The 24,319-nt window shown below is 44.5% G+C and overlaps 1 protein-coding gene and 1 non-coding gene across 2 annotated transcripts in view; both read left to right on the plus strand.

Annotated features, from left to right (window-relative positions):
• LOC139248812 (probable G-protein coupled receptor 139) overlaps positions 1-24,319 on the plus strand; it is a gene marked incomplete at its 5' end in the record, with an annotated part of 78,119 nt that overhangs the window by 24,937 nt on the left and 28,863 nt on the right. The gene's annotated exons all lie outside the window — the stretch shown is intronic.
• Positions 14,872-14,944, plus strand: trnak-cuu (transfer RNA lysine (anticodon CUU)). The gene has a single exon. It is a non-coding gene; the product is annotated as a tRNA-Lys (tRNA).

The following is a 24,319-nucleotide window of genomic DNA, read 5'->3' on the forward strand; positions in this document are numbered from 1 at the left end:
TTGATTTTTTTCTGGTGTATGACCTGATTTTCAAAAAAGTCTTTCTTCAAAGATCAGCAGAGATCCGAGAAAGTTTTCAACACTGAGAAACTGTATTCCCCCTGACTGAGGGGAAATGGTGAACTAATGGTCTAATGTGTAAAATAATGGCACAAGGCTCCCATTGCCAATATACCCCTGGATACCGAGCTCAGCCCCTGACTGTCTGAGGCATCAATCCGCTCTTGGGTAACGTGCTGCCCTGGGGGAACACATGTCTGCAAGGACCCTACTATGATATTAACTTACTGTTAAGATTCAAACAGCTTGAGATATGTTTCATAAAATATAAATTACATAAAGCCGACAGTGAAATTAACAGAATATGACATAACAATATATGATATGAAAAAATATGAAACCTTCTCATCGAATTAACTTGAGCATCATTGTGAAAGGATATGTGACTACATTCCTCAAATCCTCTCTGAATTTCTTCTGGGTCACTGCGTAAATAAAAGTGTTTGTGCAGCAACTCAGGAGCTGGAGCATGAAGCTGATTTCCGATACAAACATGGGCAGAGAAACAGAGTATCCCAAGTCATCCAATCGTCTCAATATAGAACAGACCATGAACACCACCCATAACAGTATGAAATTCCCCGATATAACAAACAGTACAATCATCGATTTCCTACAGTCTCCATCTCTGGGTCACTGGGGCTCTCGCCACTGCTCCGACCCCGGAGTCTACTGCGGGCTCTGCTGGACACTAAAATATGTCTGACCGTTAAAGCATTGAACAGTAGAATCAAAATAAATAGAATAAAAGTTGTAAAATGTAATGCATTAATTCAATGATAGTCCAGACCAGCGAACGAGATACACCAATTGTCACACTGCAAAACCATGGACTGTTGGACAGCCAATATTCACTTGTATACAGAAAATACCAGAAAATGTTCCTCAGACAGCTCAGCACTGTCACTGTTCCTAGAACCACAGTCGCTGTTTGCTCCGTGCAATATTTCAATTTCAGCTTCTGGCAACAAATGGCCACAAACCGATCGAAGGTGAAAGTGACCGTGAACCAGACAGAACAATCTGTGGCTACATAAAGCAGGATAGCATGGATATTACACATTCTAACGTGCAACAGAAAAAGAAATTGATCCCGATAAACAATAGGAATCTGCCTCAGTATCAGATCGATGATCACGACCAGTAGATCCACCGCTGCCATGGCCACCAGGTAGTGAGTGACACATTTGGAGAGACCACACTTTCCCCGAGACAGGATCACAATCGTCACCACATTAACTGTGAGCAAGAGGAAAATAGGAACATTATTCACAAACAGCGGATACATACAGTAGTTTGCTGTGTTTTCAAAGACATGACAGAGTCGGATCTATAACAGGGATAATATCGTTCTTCACAATAACATGAGATGCACCAAGAATTTTGCTGCTTGGCATTTCATCAAGTGATGGAACCATTTCATATTATCGGTGATGGAGATACGTGGAGATTTGTAATCAGAGGAATCGGTAAATTATCGCAAAATACGAGACACAATGGGACCAAATGAAACACGGTTCAAACCAGAACCTGATTTTAGAACAAACCCTAAAATAATGAATGGAGAAGTGTGAGCTTCACCTATACGTGAGCCAGCGGGAGAATGAAATGGGAGGGTATTTGCAGGATTGAATTGCAGAGTGTACGAGTTAGTTGTTGGAGTGATACAGCTGAACTTACTGTCCCGAGGTGGGGATGGGATAGAAGAGGCCTGGCAGTAAGAGGAATGGGACAATTGATGGTGCCCTTAGGATGGGATTGTAAGCTAACAACACCCACTCTCTGTGCTCATAGATCAACAATGGTCATTGGTTCAAGGCATTGAACGCACCTGTACAATGTCACAACCCAAACCTGGCTATCAAATGTTTGTAATCTACGCAATAGCATCATAGGAGTTACTGGATGAATAAAAATACTACAGTTCATCTAATTTACCTTGTAGCTTCCGGGTTGTCGCACGATGTAATGATGATTGCGTCGTTGTCTAATCAGAGCAATCAATCGCTGCCAACAGTGTACAATAGAGCCAGGCATGAGTGGAAGAGAAGCCCCCTGGTGGCGAGCATTGGGAAGTACAGATCCAACGTCATGTGTCCCCTCTCAGCAGCTACTTTTACCACATGACATGTCTCCAATTACAACTGCAGCAACAAGGTATTTATATCTCGTCTTTAACACAGTGAAGCTTTCCAAGGTGCTCCGCAGGTGTATTATAATACAAAAATTAATGCCCAGACACATAAGGATAAAGTGCGGCAGACGACCAAAGCTTAGTCAAAAAGGTTGGTTTGAAGGAGCGTCTTAAAGGTGGAAATCGAGGTCGAGAGGCGGAGAGAGTTCGGCAGGGAATTCCAGAGCTTAGGGCCCAGGTAACAGAAGGCACGGCCACCAATGTTTGAGCGATTAAAATCAGGGATGCTCAAGAGTGCAGAATTAGAGGAGTGCACATATCTTGGGGGGTTGTAGGGCTGGGGAAGTTTACAGAGATAGGGAGGGGCGAAGCCTTGCATGGATTTAACAACAATATTTTGAAATAGAGGCGTTACTTAACGGGGAGACAATGTAGGTCAGCAAGTACAGGGGGATGGGTGAACTTGGTGCGAGTTCTGACAGGGCAGCCGAGTTTTGGATCAGCTCAAATTTACGTAGGGTAGAATGTGGCTGGGCAGGGGTGCATTGGAACAGTCAATTCTACAGGTAACAAAGGAATGAGTGAGGGTTTCAGCAGCAGTTGAGCTGAGGCAGGAGTGGAGACGGGCGATGTTATGGAGGTGGAAAAAAGCAGTATTAGTTATGGAACGGTATATGTTCAGAAGCTCATCTCAGGGTCACATATACCAGCAAGGTTGCAAACATTGTGATTGAGCCTCAGACAGAAGGTGGGGAGAGTGATGGTGTAAGTGGCTGGAGAACGCAGTTTGTGGCAGGGACCAAAGGCAACAGCTTCCCAATATTTTATGGGAGAAATTGTCTGCTCATCCAGAACTGGATGTCAGACCACAGTCTGAAAATTTAGAGTCTTTGGAGGGGTCAAGGGAAGTGGTGGTGACTTCGAGCTGAGTGTCATCAGCGTACATGGGGAAACTGACGCTGTGTTTTCGGATGATATCGCCAAGGGGTAGCATGCAGATGAGAAATAGGAGGCGGCCAAGGATAAATCCATGGAGGACACCAGATGTAACAATGCAGGAGTGGGAAGAGAAGCCTTTGCAGGTGATTCTTTGGCTAAGATTAGAAAGATAAGAATGAACAAGCTGAGTGCAGTCCCCCCCAGCTGGATGACTTTGGAGTGGCGTTGAAGGAGAATGGAGTGGTCAGCAGTGTGAAAGAATGCAGATATGTCAAGAAGGACGAGGAAGGATAGCTTATCTTTGTCACAGTCATGTAGGATGACATTTCTGGCCATGATAAGCTGTTTCGGTAATGTGGCATGGGCAGAAACCTGAGTGGACAGAATCGAACATGGAGGTGGGAAAGATGCACACGGATTTGTGAGGCGACAACACATTGAAGGACATTGGCGAGGAAAGGGCGGATGGACACGGGGCGGCAGTTTCCAAGGACAGAGTGGTCAAGCGGTTTGCTTTTTTGAGGCGAGGGTTGATCACAGCAGGTTTGAAGGAGAGGGGGATAGAGCGCGAGGAGAGAGAACCATTAACTGTGTCCATTAACATGGGAGGCAGGAAGGAATGTTGGGTGGTGAGCAGTTTGGTGGTAATAGGGTCGAGGGAGCAGGAAGTGATACATGAACAATTTCAGCACAGATAAGTCATGAGGGGAGATTGGAGAGAAAGTGGAAACATATGCAAGTCCCGGGCTAGGGCAGGGCGATCCTTAGAGGAAGTTTGTCACGGTGGCCTAGGGGAAGGAAGCAAAGTGGCAGAGGCAGCTGATTGGATGGTCTCAATCTTAGAGACAAAGAAGTGCATGAGCGCCTAATATTGTTGTGGGAGGTGAGGATGAAGGAGACTGGGGAGAGGGTTTAAGAAGATGGTTAGCACTAGACAATGGAAGCCGGGTTGATCTTTGCATTCCAGAATGATTCTGGAGTCGGGAGCAATTTTGTCAGACAGGAGCAGGACCCAATAATACATTATTATTGGCGGTGAATAGCTAAACCAGTTGTCCGCCATATCCGTTTAAGTCTGTGTCTCTTGGACTTAAGGGAGTGAAGTTGGGTACTGCACCAGGGGGAACAGCCAGTGTGAGAGAGAGACTGATTGTTTTAATCGGGACTTGGCCAACAAATGTGGTGGTGAGGGTGTAGTTGAGCAGATCGGTAGCTGCAGAAATATCGTGGTGAATGGAGGGCCGAAGGCTGGACAGTTGGGATCTCGTAAGTGCAGTTGTAAGAGAGTCGGGAGAGAGAGTGTTCCAGGGCGGTCACAGAAGGACGTAGGGTTAGTGTGGGGCTAGGGGAAAGACACAGATACTCTCTCCTGGAAAGGTAATTTTTGAAGCATATTTATCGAACTTACCTCTGAATGAGTCAACTCTCACTGCTTCCACCATCTCCCCAGCGAGCCTGTCGCATATACATTTAAAATTACAACTAGTTTACATCATCTCATGTAGAAATATTGTTCCACATTTGTGCTCCTAATACAAAATGTTCAATTCTGAATTAATGTTTATTTTGGATATTAGATGTGATTCCAATTCTGATGCTTTGCCCTTGGATTCCCGATGGATTAACATTCGAGGAGCCGAGTAACTGACATCCTATGCTCTTCTGAAGGAAACAACATCTCGGGCTCATGGGAAAGGGTGGGGAGTGGGAATAGCTGAAGTGCCCTTGCAGAGATCTGGCACAGGCTAGACTGGCCGCATGTCCTCCTTCTGTGCTGTAACCATTCTCTGATTCTATACTCGGCAATTGGAAATTCATGTTCACGTGTCATGTACTGCACCAAGAATACAACGGCAGAGAATGTCCCCTTAATATCATTCATTTTACCCCACAATTTCTCAATTACCTTACAGGTTACAGTTGGAACAATGCTGCTCTTACTGTAAATAGTGGAATAATATGATTCAAACTATAATCGCCCAGATTTTGCGGTCAGTGCTCACCGCTGTCCTCGAACAATGCTGCCCACAAAGATCCAGTGATTCCTGTGGCATCAATATCACCCCGCTGATCGTAACTTGCATTTGAGGGCAAGTATAGGGGATCTCCAGACTCCAGCAACAGTGATGTCATGAAGCTGGCTCAGCAGCCAATCACATTGAACAATTCACAGATTGCAAATTGGGAAGTAAAACGCACTGATTATCCTTCACGTTTTAATTATTTTACAGAGAGCGAAATAAAGATTGGGACATTTACAGGAATAATGTAGAAACTAAAATAATATAAGGAAACATGTTTTTTCAGTTATAAATAACCACGGAATTTTTATCATTGTGGAAGATTTTGACATAACGTCGGTATAAAATTAGATGTTTAGTGCCAGGACGACGGTTCAGCAGTAATTAGAATGTAATACACCATCAAAAACACAGTTACGTCTCTTTCAACAAAGCTTGACTATTTCCGGGGCTTTTAAGAGAGATATAACAGCAAAAAAGTTTAATTTCTGTCAGCGAGTTGAATTGATTGCCGGCTGTGGGGAGTTTAACAGCGAGTCCTGGGGAGGAACAGGAAATGACTGGCAGCAACTCCTGGATTTCCGCCTGTAACTGTGTATTGCTTACTCCGGACATTGCTCTCAGATTCACAGTTGTAATGATGGCAAATGCTGAGAGCAAATACCGGGCCATTACACCAAAACTGGGTTTCAGAAGTGAGAATCGTAGAATCGTAGAATAGTAGAGAACAGGAGGAGGCCAATCGGTGCATCGGATCTGTGCCGGCAAATATTTCCATTCTATTCAAACACTGTGACTCTTGGTCTTTTCCTCAAGTGGCAGGAGTGCACTCGGCTTTTAATTCATGAAATGAATAAATCACAATCCAACAACGAATGGTGTCACTAACAAAACACTGCGCTGCAATGACTATACATTCGATCAGCGATATGGTGAACTGTATCAGGCAGGCACGGGATTCAATTGATAATGCAGATTCAGTCTCAGTAATCAAACCATTAAATGTGCTGCATAATAATAAACCGGGATCAAAATTCGAACTCTAATTTAACCATTCATAACTTAAAACGGGAAATGATGGAAAGTGCGGCAGCTGAATCAGATTGTATTATCAATGCTTCTGTCAGTTAACTGTTCTGACTCATTTGTATAATTAAATAATCAACTGTACAATGCAGAAATTGTCTAATTTGTGTGAGATCATGGAACAGTTTCTCAGCCGAAACTCGGACTCAGAATTTACAACAAAGTATCCCCTTTAAAGTGAGAGAATAAGTAGTATGGCTGGTCCCATCGCCTGACAGAAGAGTCAGATCTAAATATGACTGCTGAAATGGAACTAATAATGACAAATGAAAGACACAGCAATCATTGAACTGCTAGCAATGAATGGGAGTTCACATCAGTGCAGCATGGACCAGAATCAAACACACACAGGAGCGATTCACAAAACAACAGAGAGGCAGGAGAAAGGAAGGAAAAAAGAGTACTGAAGGAAGTGGTCCTAGAAATAGTGGATGCATTGGTGGTCATTTTCCAACAGTCTATCGACTCTGGATCAGTTCCTATGGACTGGAGGGGAGCTAATGTAACACCACTTTTTTAAAAAGGAGGGAGAGAGAAAACAGGTAATTATAGACCGGTTAGCCTGACATCAGTCATGGGGAAAATGTTGGAATCAATCATTAAGGACGAAATAGCAACGCATCTGGAAAGCAGTGATAGGATCGGTCCAAGTCAGCATGGATTAATGATGAATGACGAATCTTCTGGAATTTTTTGAGGAAGTAACTCGCAGAGTGGACAAGGGAGAACCAGTGGATGTGGTGTATTTGGACTTTCAAAAGACTTTTCACAAGGTCCCACCCAAGAGATTGGTGTGCAAAATCAAAGATCATGGTATTGGGGGTAATGCACTGATGTGGATAGAGAACTCGTTGGCAGACAGGAAGCAGAGAGTAGGGATAAACGGGTCCTTTTCAGAATGGCAGGCAGTGACGAATGGAGTGCCGCAGGGCTCAGTGCTGGGACCCCAGCTCATTACAATATACATCAACGATTTAGATGAAGGAATTGAGTGTAATATCTCCAAGTTTGCAGATGACACTAAACTGGGTGGCGGTGTGAGCTGTGAGGGGGATGCTTAAAGGCTGCAGGGTGACTTGGACAGGTTAGGTGAGTGGGCAAATGCATGGCAGATGCAGTATAATGTGGATAAATGTGAGGTTATCCACTTTGGGGGTAAAAACACGAAGGCAGAATATTATCTGAATGGCAGCAGATTAGGAAAAGGGGAGGTGTAATGAGACCTGGGTGTCATAGTTCATCAGTCATTGAAAGTTGGCATGCAGGTACAGCAGGCGGTGAAGAAGGCAAATGGTATGTTGGCCCTCATAGCTAGGGGATTTGAGTACAGGAGCAGGAAGGTCTTACTGCACTTGTACAGGGTCTTGGTGAAGCCTCAACTGGAATATTGTCTTCAATTTTGGTCTCCTAACCTAAGGAAGGACGTTCTTGCTATTGAGGGAGTGCAGCGAAGGTTCTGCAGACTGATTCCCAGGATGGCTGGACTGACATATGAGGAGAGACAAGATCAACTGGGCCTTTATACACTGGAGTTTAGAAGGATGAGAGGGGATCTCATAGAAACATATAAGATTCTGACGGGACTGGGCAGGTTAGATGCGGGAAGAATGGTCCCGATGTTGGGGAAGTCCAGAACCAGGGGACACAATCTTAGGATAAGGGGTAGGACATTTAGCACTGAGATGAGGAGAAACTTGTTCACTCAGAGAGTTGTTAACCTGTGGAATTCTGTATCGCAGAGAGTTGTTGAGGCCAGTTCATTGGATATATTCAAGAGGGAGTTAGATATGGCCCTTACGGCTAAAGGGATCAAGGGATATGGGGAGAAAGCAGGAAAGGGTACTGAGGGAATGATCAGCCATGATCTCATTGAATGGCGGTGCAGACTCGAAGGGCCGAATGGCCTACTCCTGCATCTATTTTCTATGTTTCTATGTTTCTATCAATGAATGAATGAATGAATTGCCGGAGTGCAGCACCTTTCATGACCACAGGATGCCCCAAAGTGTTTTCAGACATCGATGCATTTTTGAAGTTTATTCGTTGCTATACTGCAAGGAAAGTAATTGAATAAAAAGCTGGACACAGGGACTAAGAAGCCATTTACTGTTAATCTCGGGTTGTTGAAATACCGGCTGAAAGGAGGAACATACCAGGGACACCCACTGCAGCCAGCAGAGGATCATAAATCTTTTGGACATCAAAAATTGCCCATAAAATCTGGAGCTTGATGAGAAAACCAAGAGACATTTTCCCTTGCGATTAGAATCGATGAATCGATGGTTGGTATTAACGCTGGGAGCAATTCACCGATTGAGACAATGAGAAGATTCCTCTTATTTATAGGCGAGAGAATCCATCCAGTTATAACATCGCCCCTGCTGACTGGGTTTAGTTACAGTTACTGAACAAACAGATGATATCAACAACTTTCACAGCAAGACTTTTAATAACATGAGCACAATTCCCAATCAGATAAAGCCCAGAAGACCCGGAGACAAAAGTCTCACATTCCTAAAAGAATGACATAATTTCCTTTTCTTAAAAAACTTATAAGGAAATACTGGGAATGGTAGAATCATAGAAAGTTACAGCACAGAGAGCAGCCATTGGGCCCACCGTGTCTATGTGGGCTGAAAAGGAGCTCTCCAGCCTAATCCCACTTTCCAGCTCTTGGTCCGTAGCCGTGTCAGTTACAGCACTTCTCGTGCATAACCAAACACTTTGTAAATACGATGCGGCTTTCTGCATTTACCACCATTCAGGCAGTGACCTCCAAACCCACACTAGTGTTTGGGTTCAGAAGTGTTCTTCACTAATCCTCTCTAATCCTTCAAATCTTTATTTAATTCTCTCCCGCTTGGTAATTTCCATCTCTGCTGAGGGAATTAGTTCCATCCTAATCCACTCTATCTGGGCCCCACATCATTTCATGCACTGCAATCAAGTCTCCCCCTCCGCATTCTCTGTTCCACAGTAAACAACCGCGGGCTATCCAATCTTGACTCATGGCTAAAATTGTCCGGTCCTGGCAACATCCTTGTGAATCTCCGTTGTACACTTTGCAGTTCAATTAACATTTCCTGTGATTTGGTGACCAGAACAGTGCTCAGTACTCTCGCTTTGGCCTAACTACAGTTTTAAACAGTTCAAGCATAATAGAAACATAGAAACATAGAAAATAGGTGCAGGTGCAGGCCCTTCGAGCCTTCACCACCATCCAATATGATCATGGCTGATCATGCAACTTCAGTTCCCCATTCCTGCTTTCTCTCCACACCACTTGATCCCTTTAGCCGTAACGGCCGCATCTAATTCCCTTTTGAACACATCGAATGAACTGGCCTCAACAACTTTCTGTGGTGGAGAATTCCATAGGTTCACAATTCTCTAAGTGAAGAAGTCTCTCCTCATCTCAGTCCTAACTGGCTTACCCCTTATCCTTAGATTGTGTCTCCTAGTTCTGGACTTCCCCAACATTGGGAATATTCTTCCTGCATCTAACCTGTCCAATCCCATCAGAATTTTATATGTTTCTATGAGATCCCCTCTCATTCTTCTAAATTCCAGTGAATATAAGCCTAGTCGATCCAGTCTGAAGTCTCTGGAATAGGCACACGTTAATTGTTTCCCCATCTCCCTCCTGCCATCTCGGGAATCAGTCCGGTGAACCTTCGCTGCACTCTCTCAACAGCCCTTCATCAGATTAGGAGATCAAAGGTGTATTAAGAGATCAAAGGTGTGTCCTCACAAAGGCCCTGTACAACTGCAGTAAGACCTCCCTGCTCCTGTACTCAAATCCTCTCGCTCTGAAGGCCAACATGCCATTTAACTTCTTCACTGCCTGCTATACCTGCATGCCAACTTTCAATGACTGATGTACCATGACACCCAGGTCTCATTGCACCTCCCCTTTTCCTAATCTCTCACAATCCAGGTAATATTCTGCCTTCCTGTTTTTGCCACCAAAGTGGATAACCTCACATTTATCCACATTATACTGCATCTGCCATGCATTTGCCGACTCACCTAACCTGTCCAATTCACCCTGCCGCCTCTTAGTTTCCTCCTCACAGCTCACACTGCCACCCAGCTTAGTGTCATCTGCAAACTTGGAGATATTACATTCAATTCCTTCGTCTAAATTCTTAATGTATATTTTAAAGAGCTGGGGTCCCAGAACTAAACCTTGCGATACCCCACTAATCACTGCCTGCCATTTTGAAAAGAACCTGTTTATTCCTGCTCTTTGCTTCCTGTCTGCCAACCAGTTCTCTATCGACGTCAATACATTACCCCAATACCATTTATTTAATTTTGCACATTAATCTCTTGTGTGGGACCTTGTCAAAAGCTGTTTGAAAGTCCACATCCATATCCACTGGTTCTCCCTTGTCCACTCTAAAGGTTACATCCTCAAAAAATTCTCGAAGATTTGTCAAGCATGATTTCCAGTTCATAAATCCATGCTGACTTGGATGGATCCTGTCACTGCCTTCCCGATGCGCTGCTATTACATCTTTAATAATTGATTCCAGCATTTTCCCCACTACCGATGTCAGGCTAACCAGTCTATAATTCCGTTTTCTCTCTCCCTCCTTTCTTAAAAAGTGGGGTTATATCAGCTACCCTCTAATTCATAGGAACTGATCCAGAGTCTATATAATGTTGGAAAATGATCATCAATGCATCCACTATTTCTAGGGCCACTTCCTTAAGTACTCTGGGTGCAGACTATCAGGCCCTGGGGATTTATTGGCCTTCAATCGCATTTATTTTGCTAACACAATTTCCTGACTAATAAGGATTTCCTTCAGTTCCTCCTTCTCGCAAGACGCTCGGTCCTCTAGTATTTCCGGAAGGTTATATGTGTCTTCCTTCATGAAGACGGAACCAAAGTATTTGTTCAATTGGTCTGCCATTTCCTTGTTCTCCATTATAAATTCACATTATTCTGATTGCAAGGGACATAGAAACATAAAATCATAGAAACATTGAAAATAGGTGCAGGAGTAGGCCATCCGGCCCTTCAAGCCTGCACCACCATTCAATAAGATCTTGGCTGATCATTTCTCAATACCCCTTGATCCCTTTAGCCGCAAGGGCCATATCTAACTCCGTCTTGACTTCACTAATCTTTTTCGCTTCACATATCTATAGAAGCTTTTGCAGTCAGTTTTTATGTTCCCAGCAAGCTTCCTCTCATACTCTTATTTTCCCCTTCCTAATTAAATCCTTGTCCTCCTCTGCGGAATTCTAAATTTCTCTCAGTTCTCAGGTTTGCTGCTTTTTCTGGCCAACTTATATGCCCCTTCCGTGGATTTAACACTATTCCTAATTTCCCTTGTTAGTCACGGTTGAGCCACCTTCTCCATTTTATTTTTACTCCAGACAGGGATGTACAATTGTTGAAATTCATCCATGTGATCTTTAAATGTTTGCCATTGTCTATCCACTGTCAACTCTTTAAGTATCATTCGCCAGTCTATTCTAGCCAATTCATGCCTCATACCATCGAAGTTACCTTTCCTTAAGTTCAGGACCTGAGTCTCTGAATTAACTGTGTCACTCTCCATCTTAATAAAAATTCTACCATATTATGATCACTCTTCCCCAAGGGGCCTCGCACAACAAGATTGCTAATTAGTCCTTTCTCATAACACATCACCCAGTCGAGGATGGCCAGCCCTCGAGTTGGTTCCTCGACATATTAATCTAGAAAACCATCTCTAATACACTCCACGAAATGCTCCTCCACCGTATTTCTACCAGTTTGGTTTGTCCAATCTATATGCAGATTAAAGTCGCCCATGATTGCACGCATCCCTAATTTCTTGTTTGATGCTGTCCCCAACCTCACTACTGCTGTTTGCTGGTCTGTACACAACTCCCACTCGCGTTTTCTGCCCTTTGGTATTCCGTAGCTCTACCTATACAGATTCCACATCATCCAAGTTAATGTCCTTCCTTACTACTGCATTAATTTCCTCTTTAACCAGCAACGCTACCCCACCTCCTTTTCCTTTCTGTCTATCCTTCCTGAATATTGAATACCTCTGGATGTTGAGCTCCCAACCTTGATCAACCTGGAATCATGTCTCCATAATCTCAATTATATCATATTCATTAATAGCTGCCTGCGCAGTTAATTCGCCCACCTTATTACGAATACTCCTCGCATTGAGGCACAGAGCCTTCAGGTTATCGTTTTAATACACTTTGTCTCTTTAGACTTTTACTGTAATGTAGCCCTTTTTGATTTTTGTCTTGGGTTTCTCTGTCCTCCACTTTTACTTTTCTTCTTTCTATCTTTTGCTTCTGCCCCATTTTACTTCCCTCTGTCTCCCTCCAAAGGTTCCCATCCCCCTGCCATATTAGTTTAAACTCTTCCCAATAGCACTATCAAAAACTGCCCCAAGGACATTGGTTCCAATCCTGCCCAGGTGCAGACTGTCTGGTTTGTACTGGTCCTACCTCCCCCAGAACCAGCTCCAATGTCCTAGGAATTTGAATCCCTCTCTTCTGCACCACTCCTCAAGCCACGTATTCATCTGAGCTATCCTGCAATTCCTACTCTGACTAGCACATGGCACTGGTAGCAATCGTGACATTACTACCTTTGATGTCCTACTCTTTAATTTAACTCCTAGATCCCTAAACTGAGCTTGTAGGACCTCATCCCATTTTTTGTCTATATCGTGGGTACCTATATGCACCACGACAGCTGGCTGTTCGCCCTGCCCCTCCAGAATGCTCTTTGGCTGCTCCAAGACATACTTGACTTTTGCACCAGGGAGGCAACATACCATCCTGGAGTCTCGTTTGCGCCCGCAGAAACGCCGAACTATTCCCCTTACAATAGAATCCCGTATCACTATAGCTCTCCCACTCTTTTTCCTGCCCTCCTGTGCAGCAGAGCCAACCCTGGTGCCATGGATGGCTGCTGCTGCCTTTCCCTGATGAGTCATCTCCCCCAACAGTACCCAAGGTGGTGTATCTGTTTTGGAGGGAGATGGCTGCAGGGGACACCTGCAGTACCTTCCTTCCACTGCTCTTCCTTTTGGTCATCCATTCCCTATCTGCCTGAGTAACCTTTACCTGTGGTATGACCAACTCACTAAACGTACTCTTCACGACTTCCTCAGCATCGCGGATGCTCCAGAGTGAATCCATGTGCAGCTCCAGTGCCACAATGTGGTCTGTCAGGAGCTGCAGCTGGATACACTCCCTGCACATGCAGTCGTCAGGGATGCTGGAAGCGTCGCTGTCTTCCCACATAGCTCGGGTGGAGCATGACACAGGTCTGGCCTCTCCTGCCATGAATGAACCCTTAAATTAGTTAATTTTTCAACAATGACAAGGTTTCTTACTGCTAAGAACAAGAAGAAAGAAAAACGAAAGGAAAACTACACACTACTCAACCAGCCAATCACTTGCCCTCTTGGTTGTGACGTCACCCTTCGATTACTTTAAACTTCTTTCTTACTTTTGATCCTGCACCAGCTGTAGCTCGCTGCTCGCTGCTCCTCCTCCAGCTACACCTCCGACTGCCGCCGATCCCCGACTCCTGCTGGGCCTTTATAGGGCCCTGCTCGCTCCACCTCCCCGCCGCTCGAACGCCCAGACAACTGGAGACCAGCTCTGCTGCACGGATCTGGTGTACACACATATCGCAGTGTGGGCTGGCCCGTGCTGTCCCTGGGCCCCTGGCCCTGAACTCACACCACCCCTGGGCCCCGATCACATCCCTCCACAGTCTCTCACTGCTCCTGCTGTACCTGCCCACGCTCCAATCACCGACCTGGACTTTGATGACATCACTCTTCGCTGCCGTCGCCCTCCTGCACCAGCTCGCGCTGTACCTTGCCGTGGTACACCACCACGCTGCTCCCAGGCCGCCGCTCACCGCTCCTTTTATGGCCCCGACCTGCCGCTGGTGTTCTCACGCAGGTCGGGTCCTCCACGCTGCTCCCAGCAAATCCAGTTACACGCCGTGTCACCGCACAATTCTCAGCTGTGATTGTAAGCTGACTATATTTAAAGCTATCGCAGCGTCTGTAAGCAGTGTTCCCTGGTAGTCTAGTGGTTTCGGGTCTGGTGCTCTCACTGCCGTGGTCTGGGTTTGATTCTCGGTCACAGAAAGCATTTTTACAGAGCAAGTTGACAAAAATAATTGAAGTCTGTGAGATACTGAATAATTGTTTCAATCATCATTAATCCACCCACATGTGTTGCACACTGAAGGAAATACAAATAAGTGACTGTCAAATTTTAATAAATTTTTATACAACCGTAGAATCAGCAGAAAAACAGGATATTCAGCCCATAGTACCTAATAAATAGCCCATAGTACAAGAGTAAGGAAGTCTTGCTACAATTGTACAGGGCTCTGGTGAGACCACACCTGGAGTACTGCGCACAGTTTTGGTCTCCTTATCTGAGGAAGGATACACTTGCCTTGGAGGTGGTGCAACGGAGGTTCACCAGATTGATTCCTGGGATGTGAGGACTGTCCTATGATGAGAGATTGTGTAGAATATGCCAATACTCTCTGGAGTTCAGAAGAAAGAGAGGTGATCTCATTGAAACGGACAATATTCTGAAGGGGATTGACAGGATAGCTGTTGAGAAGCCCGGCTAGCTCAGTCGGTAGAGCATGAGACTCTTAATCTCACGCTCGTGGGTTCGAGCCCCACGTTGGGTGATTAATTTTCCTTAAATCTTATGTTGTTTTCACGGGAAAACATTATTGATGAACCCATAATCTTCTTTTGCACAATGAAAGAAATGCGAACTGAGGGAGAGTTGATAATTTAATCATTTGTTCTGTGCTCTGCATAAGAACACAAGAACCAGGAGCAGGAGTCGGACATTTGGCCCTTCGAGCCTGCCTTCTTTTGCACTGAAACAACTTATAACCGTGTTTTTAAATTAGCAGTGCCAGATATTTCGAGGGCACCTTTCAATACTTCACAAAACCATTGCTTTCGCGACAGCCACCCGGGATCGAGGCTGTTTCTGAAGTAACTTTGATATTACCGTTTGGAATTGAAGTGGAATAATTTTATGAAGTTAGATGGATGTCCCAATGCACTTCAGAGTGGTGTCAAAACAAATGAGTTTGTAATTAAATACAATTAATGGTAGGAGTGGGTTTCAAACCCATGCCTCAAGAGGAAACTGTAACCTGAACGCAGCACCTTAGACCGCTCGGCCATCCTGACTGGTGAATGCGCCAGTTGCAAGTTATTGCTCTGGAAAGTTTCAGACCGGGCGCTTGTTCAGTGTTGCTGGAAAGCCCAGTGCTGCTGGAAAGCCCAGTGCCCGGGATATCCTCTCCTCCGGGGTTTTCCTGAGCGTGTGCTCGGTGTACGGGGAGCTTTGGCCCGGGTCCGAGGTTGCTTGCATCATGCGACAATGTGACCCGGACTGCTTTTGTTCAATTTTATCGCACACAAGTTTTTGTTTCAAAAACAATATTTCTGCCTGGGATCAAACTAAGGTCATTTCGCATGTGAGACAAACGTGATAACCACTACACTACAGAAACTACTGCTTAGCTCAGTGCCCAGAGAGAAGTGTTCAGCAACAAGCTGAAATGCTCAATCCCTCTCTCTGCAAAAAGTTCCTTTTAGAAACATTTCTCTGAACGGAACTGCACCAAACAACAATGTTCTCCTTTCAATGTCATTAAGCTCCCCATTTTCCGCCTCTGCAATTTTCTGGACAAGGACAAGGACTGAAAGTGCTTTGCGATCAGAAAATTGCCGGAACCCCTGTGGTTAATGACAGGACTTTTGGTGGTTGATTTCCGTACACACCTTGGAATTCAGGAGAACCTGTTTCGTGGTTTAAAGTTCGAGATAAACCCACGGGGCGGAGCCAACAGGAGCCTGGCAGCAATCAGTGACAGGAACATGCAACTTAAGCAGGCCCGGCTATCAACGTCATTGCCATCACCGAACCCCGCACCATCAACATCCTGGGGGTCACTATTGACCAGAAACCTGACGGCATCTGTGTGAATTGCTCTAAATCGATATTTAGCAGAGCCTAAAGAGGGGAAACTGACGCTGTGGATGAGAAAAGGCCGAGCCAAAGTGTAATGTTGGAGATGATTTTGTTCTTTTTGAGAACTGTTTCAAAGACTTTGGTATGGTCAGTTCCATGGTGTAATGTTCAGCACTCTAGCCTCTGAATACAGTGATCCGAGTTCAGATCTTGTTGTCCCAGCTGCTGAAATTTTGAGACAAACAAATGAAAGACACCTGGTGCTGGTGGGCAGTTTTGTTGCCTTTGTCATTGTTGCTTGATCTACAAGTCTCGTTGTCAAATCGTGTGCTCAACCGTCAGTTACCTGTGTAAAACTCGAGTTCTCTCAAAATTCACAGATTCCCCCTCTGTACAAAGAAACTCTAAGGAAGGCTCATTTTGGAATCGCTTAAAATGAACTTTGGGATTTTAAAGGTTGCATGAGTCTGCAAGGGAAAAGGACTGCAAATGTTCCAGGGGAACAGTAATCTCTTAAAAGACCAGTCTTTGGGTATTGGAGCTGTCTGGGATATTCGAGCTAAAACAAATTGTATGCGGAACTGTGTAAACTCCAAAACTCTGCTCCCGAGGAGACATTAACATAGCAACAATTGACCCAGAGATAGCCAGCGATAGCTCCAAGAATGAAACCCATCCACACATGCATAATGTTAATCACCTTCCGGCCTGCATGGAAAACCCAGGCCTAGGCAGACAACGTAAACACCGAATATAATTCATATAATTACGATTCGAATTCAACCGATCGACACATCCTAAAACACGTTACTGTTAACGAGCCCGCCAAAATCCAACAAAGAATTACCAATCCAAAATTAAGACAAAGAATTGGGTTTGATTTGGCGCGCACATTCGCAAGGCTCTCAAGGTATAATTGAGGCCCTGTTTTACAGTGAAGTAGCCACCTTTGCTCCTACACCAGCTTCATATACTTCAGACCTGGCAGACTTCAAGATCAGCACACCAGCTTTCATTAACCTGGTATCTTCAGAACATTGACCAAGACAGCATCGCAAACAGATCAGCCATGTTCTTTTTGAATGGCGGAGCAGGCTCAAGGGGCTAGATGGCCTACTCCTGTTTCTAATTCTTATGTTATCTTATTTTTAACAACCAGGACACCAAGCATGCCGCGGCAGCAAGAGGCTCAAGAAACAACCAACAAGATATTACCAGCAACCAAATTGGCAATATTGAGCCACTGTGAACAACGACTTCCAAACTGAAGTCAACTCGACGAAAACCCGAATATTCGCAAGCTGTTTTCACTCTACAAGCTATCCCTGAGCAGCCAACTGGTAAAACATTACCGAAAGGAACTTTACAACCCACTCCTACCAGAGCAAAGTGGATACTCACCCCATAAATCCAAAACATGCCCTACTGCATCAGCGGACTCCACCCAACTGAAGACTATGCAGTAAGAAATCTTCCACGATGTTCGGGGTTCGACAAGCAGAACCTACAGAGTCCAGCGAACCCTGAAACCGTGATCCACCGCTAACTGTCAATAAGAGGATTGGTGAGCATTATCCCCGTTGCCCTAGAGTTTAACCGAGTCAGATTTAGGTATTGGGAGGAGGGAGGTGTATTATTTTCTGTAACCCCTTTTGCATGTGTAATAAAGTGTTCCTTATTCTAGAGATTGTATGTTTTGACATTGTACTTATCTTTCCTGAATAAAATTAAAGTTTCTTGCACCAAACCAGTTGTCTCTTACACTTTGTCACATCCCCAAAAAATCCAAAGTCGAGAACTCAGGGAATGGGAGCAATTCGAACCGCTCAGAAGGTCAGAGGTGAACGTGACCTCCGAGACCACCCCCTACACCTGTTACAAGTCAGCGGAGGAGAAATCAGTTTGTCGTCTAATGCTGCTTTTGCCTGCAGAGTGTGTGCTGAGATTATCTGTGCAATATGCAATCAGCAGGATGAATATGCACTCGACAAAACGTTGCATTTTCTTTTCATGCCAAGCATTTTACATTAATGCATTGCAATGCCAACGCACTTTTTACCTGGCAAGACTGAAGTACAAGCTGTGATGAACAGTGTGAAACAGAAACAGCTACTTGAGAACCCATAGCCTCGACGGCACCTGTGTGAATTGCTCTGCATCGATAATTAGCAGAGCGTAAAGTGGGGAAACTGACGGTGTGGATGAGAAAAGGCCGAGCCAAAGTGTAATGTTGGAGATGGTTTTGTTGTTTTGGGAAATGTTTCCAATTTTTTGCCATGGTTGGTTCCATGGTGTAATGGTCAGCACTTTGGATTCTGAATCCAGTGATTCAAGTTCAAATCTCGGTGGATCTGAATTCATGTTGTCCCAGCTGCTGAAAATTTGGGATCAACAAGTGAGAGACACCTGGTGCTGGTGGGCAGTTTTGTTGCCTTTGTCAATGAGGCTTGATCAACAAGTCTAGTTGTCAAATCGTGTGCTCAACCGACAGTTACCTGTTACAAACCAGTGGAGGAGAAATGAGTTTGTTGTCTAATGCTGCCTTTATCTGCAGAGCATAAAGAGGGGAAACTGACACATCCTGTGAAGATGCCCCACTTTCGAACATTCATTTGATGAATATTGTCTAAACTCACACTGATGATGCTGATGATTGCCCCCACAATGCCAACAGGGTGAAATCTGGTTCGAAGCAGTTGGCGGGCTCTGAGCAGCGGCAGGTTTCGTGTAAGCAGCTCTGTCCGAAAACGGCGCCATCTTGTTTACAGTACTTGCCGTGGAACTCTGACTCATCGATAATATCTGCCTCAAATTATCATCCGTCGTCATGCAAGCCTGGGCAGTCGCGATGGCCTTTTTCAAATCCAGCGTCTCTGCAGCCAACAGCTTCCTGAGGATCGCATCATGGCTGATGCCCAGCACGAAGACATCACGCAGCATGTCTTCCAGCATGTTCCTGAACTTACACGGCTCAGCAAGACGTCGCAGGTCGGCAATTAATCCCAACACATCCTCACCCTCAGCACGAACATGTGTGTAGAAACGGTAGCGTGATGTGATGATCCCCTCTGTGGCTTCAGATGGTTACCCACCAACGTACACAATTCTTCATACACTTTTTCCACCGAAAGTATAGGCGAGAGAAGATTCTTTCTGAGGCCGTAAATTTTCAGACCACAAACGGTGAGGAGAACTGCCCTGTGCTTAACTGTGTAGGTCTCTGCCTCCATGCCGTTGGCCACAAAATACTGATCCAGGCGGTCGACAAAATCCGTCCAATCCTCACCCTTCACAAATCTCTCCAGGATTTCCAATGTGCCCGTTGTGCGTGCGAAGGGTCTTAAATTACCTCGTCGCCAATTGTAATGACTCAAGAGTCTTGTTGCTGTAAACTCACTCAGGTGCAACCTGATCCATCTTTATTCCAGCCCGAGAGTGTCTGCGTGACAAAGACACCCAGCTTAGAAACAGATGACCAAGCACGCATGCCACATGTGTAAACCCCCATGACCTCCGACTGCGGCGCCCTCTGGTGTCTGGTGACCCCCAAGCATTAATATGTATCAACCCCTCGAGCCTATTCCTCCAGTCAATGAGATTGTGGCTGATCTGTGTCCTCACGCCTTGGCTCCATATCCTGTAATACCCTTGGCAAGAAAACCTTCATCTACCTCAGATTTAAAATAATTCATTGAGATAGCATCTGCTGCATTTTGTGGGAGAGAGCTCCTCACTTCTACCACCCTTTGAGTGAAGAAGTGTTTCCCAACGTTTCTCCCGAATGGCCAGATTGGGATTTTAAGGTTGTGTTCCCTTGTCTTAGAGTCCTCCGCCAGCGGAAAGTGTGTCTCTCCATCTACCCTTCAATTCCTTTCCAAGTCCAATACACCCAATGAAATCGCTCCCTAACCTGCTGTATTCCAAGGACCAGAAGCCTAGTTTATTTAATCTATCCTCACAGTTTAACACGGAGCCCTGGTAACATTCTCCACGGCCAATATATCATTTCTAAGGTGCGGTGCCCAGAACTGTGCACAATACTGCAGATATGATGTAATCAGGGCTTTTTATAGTTTAGTAATACATTCTCTTCTTTATATTCCAGCACTGTAGATCTAAAGACTAAAATTATTTTAGCCTTTGTGAATATATTTTGCACCTGACTACTATATTTTAGTGTATGTACATGGGCCCCGAAATCTACCCACGGCTCCCAGCTTTATACCACTCAAAAAATACTCGATCTATTTCTCTCAGGTTCAAAATGGATGAAGTCACGCTTGTGTGTTTTATAATCCATCTGCCACAGCCTTGTTCGCTCACTTAATCTATCAATTTATCTTTGTAATGTTGTGCCTATATCTACACTACTTACTATATATACACGACATACTTTGTACCATCGGCAAACTTAGATATTTGGCTCTCTGTAATGTTGTCCATGTCATTAATAAATAGAGTGTATAGTTGATCCTCCAGCACAGATCCTTGTGGGACACCACTAGTTCGACATTCCAATTCGAATATATTCACATTATCCCTACTCCCTGTCTTCGACCATCTAAACAATCTTCTAACCACTCCAATAATTTGCCTTCAATTTCACTCATTTTAGCTAACAGTCTCTTTTGTGGAACCTTGTGCATTTCGCAGCCACCGACTCCTTCCCTTTCCCTGCCACATGTCTGAGGCTGAACCAAACTGTTTGCAACCTTGGTGCAATATTGGACCCTGAGGTGAGCTTCTGACCACATATCCGTGGCATCACTAAGACTGCCTATTTCCAGCTCCATAACATCACCTGACCCTGCTCCTGCTTCAGGTCATCTGCTGCTGAAATCCTCATCCATGCATTTGTTACCTCTAGACTTGCCGTGGCTGGCCTTCCACGGTGTACCTTATGTAAACGTGAGGTCATCCAAGACTCTGCTGCCCATGTCCTAACACAGAATAAGTCTCATTCACCCATCACCACTGTGCTCACTGACCGACACTGTTTCCTGCTTAAGCAATGCCTTGATTTAAAAATTACATTCCTTAATTTCTCAAACCCCTCCATGGTGGCGCTCCTCCCTATCTCTGTCATTTCCTCCAGCCCCACAACTCCCCAAGATATCTGCGCTCCTCATACTGGCCCCTTGAGCATCCCCGATTTTAACGGCAAATGTAACGGCCCTATTAAATAAAGGAGGAAGACAGAAAGCGGTAAACTATAGATCAGTTATGCTGGAATCCAATAGTATCAGGCCATTTAGAGAATCATAATACAATCAAGCAGAGTCAGCATGGTTTTATAAAAGTGAAATCGTGTTTGACAAATTTGCTATAGAGTTCTTTGAGGATGCAACGAGCAGGGTGGTTAACGGGGAACAAGTAGATGCAATGTATTTGGATTTCCAGGGAACATGCGATAAGCTGCCACATAGAAGGTTACTGCACATGATAAGTGATCGGGGGTTGGGGGTCATATATTAGCATGGATAGACGATTGGTTAACTAACAAATAACAGAGAGGTGGCAAACTGTAACTGGAGGGGTGCCACAGAGATCAGTGTTTGTCCTCAATTATTTACCAGCTATATAAATGACTTTGATGAATGGACCGGGTGTACTGTAGCCAAATTTGCTGAGGATACAAAGATAGGTGGGAAAAAAAGTTGTGAGGAGGATGCAAATAATATGCAAAACTATATAGATAGGTTAAGATCTGGGGGTTAATATGCATGGAAAAAACATAGCATGCAGGAAAGCAAATGGAATGTTAGTCTTTATTGCAAGGGGGATGGAGTATAAAAGTAGGGAAGTCCTGCTACAACTGTACAGGGCGTTGGTGAGACCACACCTGGAGTATTGCGTGCAGGTTGGTCTCCTTATTTAAGGAGGGATATATTGCATTGGAGGCATTTCAGTGGAGGTGCATGAGGTTGATTGCTGAGATGAAGGGGTTGCCTTATGAAGAAATATTGAGCTGGTTGGGCATATACTCATTGGCGTTTGGAGGAATGAGATGTGATCTTACTGCAAATTATAACATTCTGAGGGGGCTTGACACGGATGATGCAGTTAGGACGTTTCCACTCGAGGGGGAATCTCGAACCCGGAGGCATAGTTCCAGAATAAGGGGTTGCCCATTTAAAATGGTAATGAGGATGAATTTATTCTCTCAGATGGTCATGAATCTTTGGAACTCTTGTACCCAGAGAGCTCTGGCGGGTGGGCCATTGAATATATTTAAGGTGGAGGTAGATGAATATTTGAATGATAACCAAGTCAAGGGATATGGAAAGTGGGCAGGGAAGTGGAGTTGAGGCCAAGATCAGATCAGCCATGATACTATTTAATGGCGGAGTAGGCTCAAGGGGCAAAATTGCTCCGATTTCTTGTGTTCTCATGTATAAAGCCCGGCGTCCCATATGCTTTGCTAACTGCTTTATTAGCTTATCCAACACCTTCAAAGATTTGTGCACAAACACTCCCAGATCTGTCTGTTCTTGCTCCCCCTTTAAAATTGTACCATTGAGTTTGTACGGTCTCTTTTCATTCTTGCTACAACACATATCACCTTACAATTCTCTGCACTGAATTCTATCGGCCCTTTGTCCGCGCATGCCACCAGCCGGTCTATGTCTTCTTGAAGTCTATTGCTACCTTCCTCACTTTTCGCCACGCTTCCAAGTTTCGTGCTTTCGGCAAATTGTAAACTTGCGCCCTGCTCCCCCAAGTGCAATTCATTAATATCTATCAAAGCCAGCAGTGGTCCGAGGACTGAACCTTGAACGTCACTGTACATCCTCCGCCAGTCCGAAACACAGCCATTCACCACAGCTCTCTGCTTGTTGTCCCTTTGCCAATAATGTATCCATGCTGCCCTTTTATCCCATGTCATTCAATGTTGTTAACACGCCTCGTATGTGGTACGTCATCAAACGGCAGCTCATGGTTATCATATTGCTCAGTTAGTCACAAATTAAGGATATTCTTGTTTTATTTATCCGCGGAATGTGGGTGTCACTGTAAGTTGGACATTTATTGCCCATCACGGATTGCCCTTTCGGAGGTGATGGTGAGCCACATTCTTGAACCTCTGCCGTCCGTGTGGTGAAGGTCCTCCCACAGTGCTGTTAGGGAGGGAGTTCCACGATTTTGACCCAGCGACAATGAAGGAATGCCGATATATTTCTAAGTCAGAATGGTGTGTGACTTGGGTGGGAACCTTGAGGTGCTGATATTACTATGCACCTGCTGCCCTTGACCTTCTGGGTGTTAGAGGTGGCAGATTTGGGAGGTGCTGTCGCAGAAACAAAATAGATGAATTACTAGTGCAAACAGAACTTAATAGGTTTGATCTAACAGACATTACAGAGACATGGTTGCAAAGTGACCATGGTTGGGAACTAAATATTCCATGATATTTAACTTTTAGAAGAGATAGGCGAAATGAAAAAGGAGGAGGGATATCTGATAATGAAGACATTAGCGAAAGGATCTTAGCTCTAAAAACCAAGAAGTAGAATCAGTTTGGGTGGTGCAAAGAAACAGCAAGAGGCAGAAGCCTTTGCTGGGAGTTGTTTATAGGACCTCGAACAGAAGTGGTAATGTAGGGCACAGTATAACTCCACAAAATTAGAGGTGCATGTAACGAGGGTAATACAGAAATCCTGGGGGAGATTAACCAACATATAGGCTGAGCAAACCAAACTTGCAATAATAGTGTGAAGGACGAATTCATGGAATGTGTACAAGATGGTTTTCGAAATCATAAGTTATGGCACCAACTGGAGAACAGGCCATTTTGGATCGAGTATTTTGCAATGAGAAAGAGTTAATTAATAACCTTGTAATAAAGCGGCCCTTGGGAAGAGTGACCATAATATGATAGAATTTTACATTAAGTTTGAAAGTGATTTATTTAAATCTGAAACTTGAGTCTTGAATCTAAACAAAGAAACTATGTATGTATACATGAGGGGAGAGATGGCTAAGTTAGATTGGAAAACTACATTAAAATGTCTGACGATAGACAAGCAATGGCCAGCATTTAAGGAATTAATACATAATTTACAATAAC

This window comes from Pristiophorus japonicus, unplaced genomic scaffold (assembly GCF_044704955.1).
Source record: "Pristiophorus japonicus isolate sPriJap1 unplaced genomic scaffold, sPriJap1.hap1 HAP1_SCAFFOLD_296, whole genome shotgun sequence".
NCBI classification, from domain to species: domain Eukaryota; kingdom Metazoa; phylum Chordata; class Chondrichthyes; family Pristiophoridae; genus Pristiophorus; species Pristiophorus japonicus.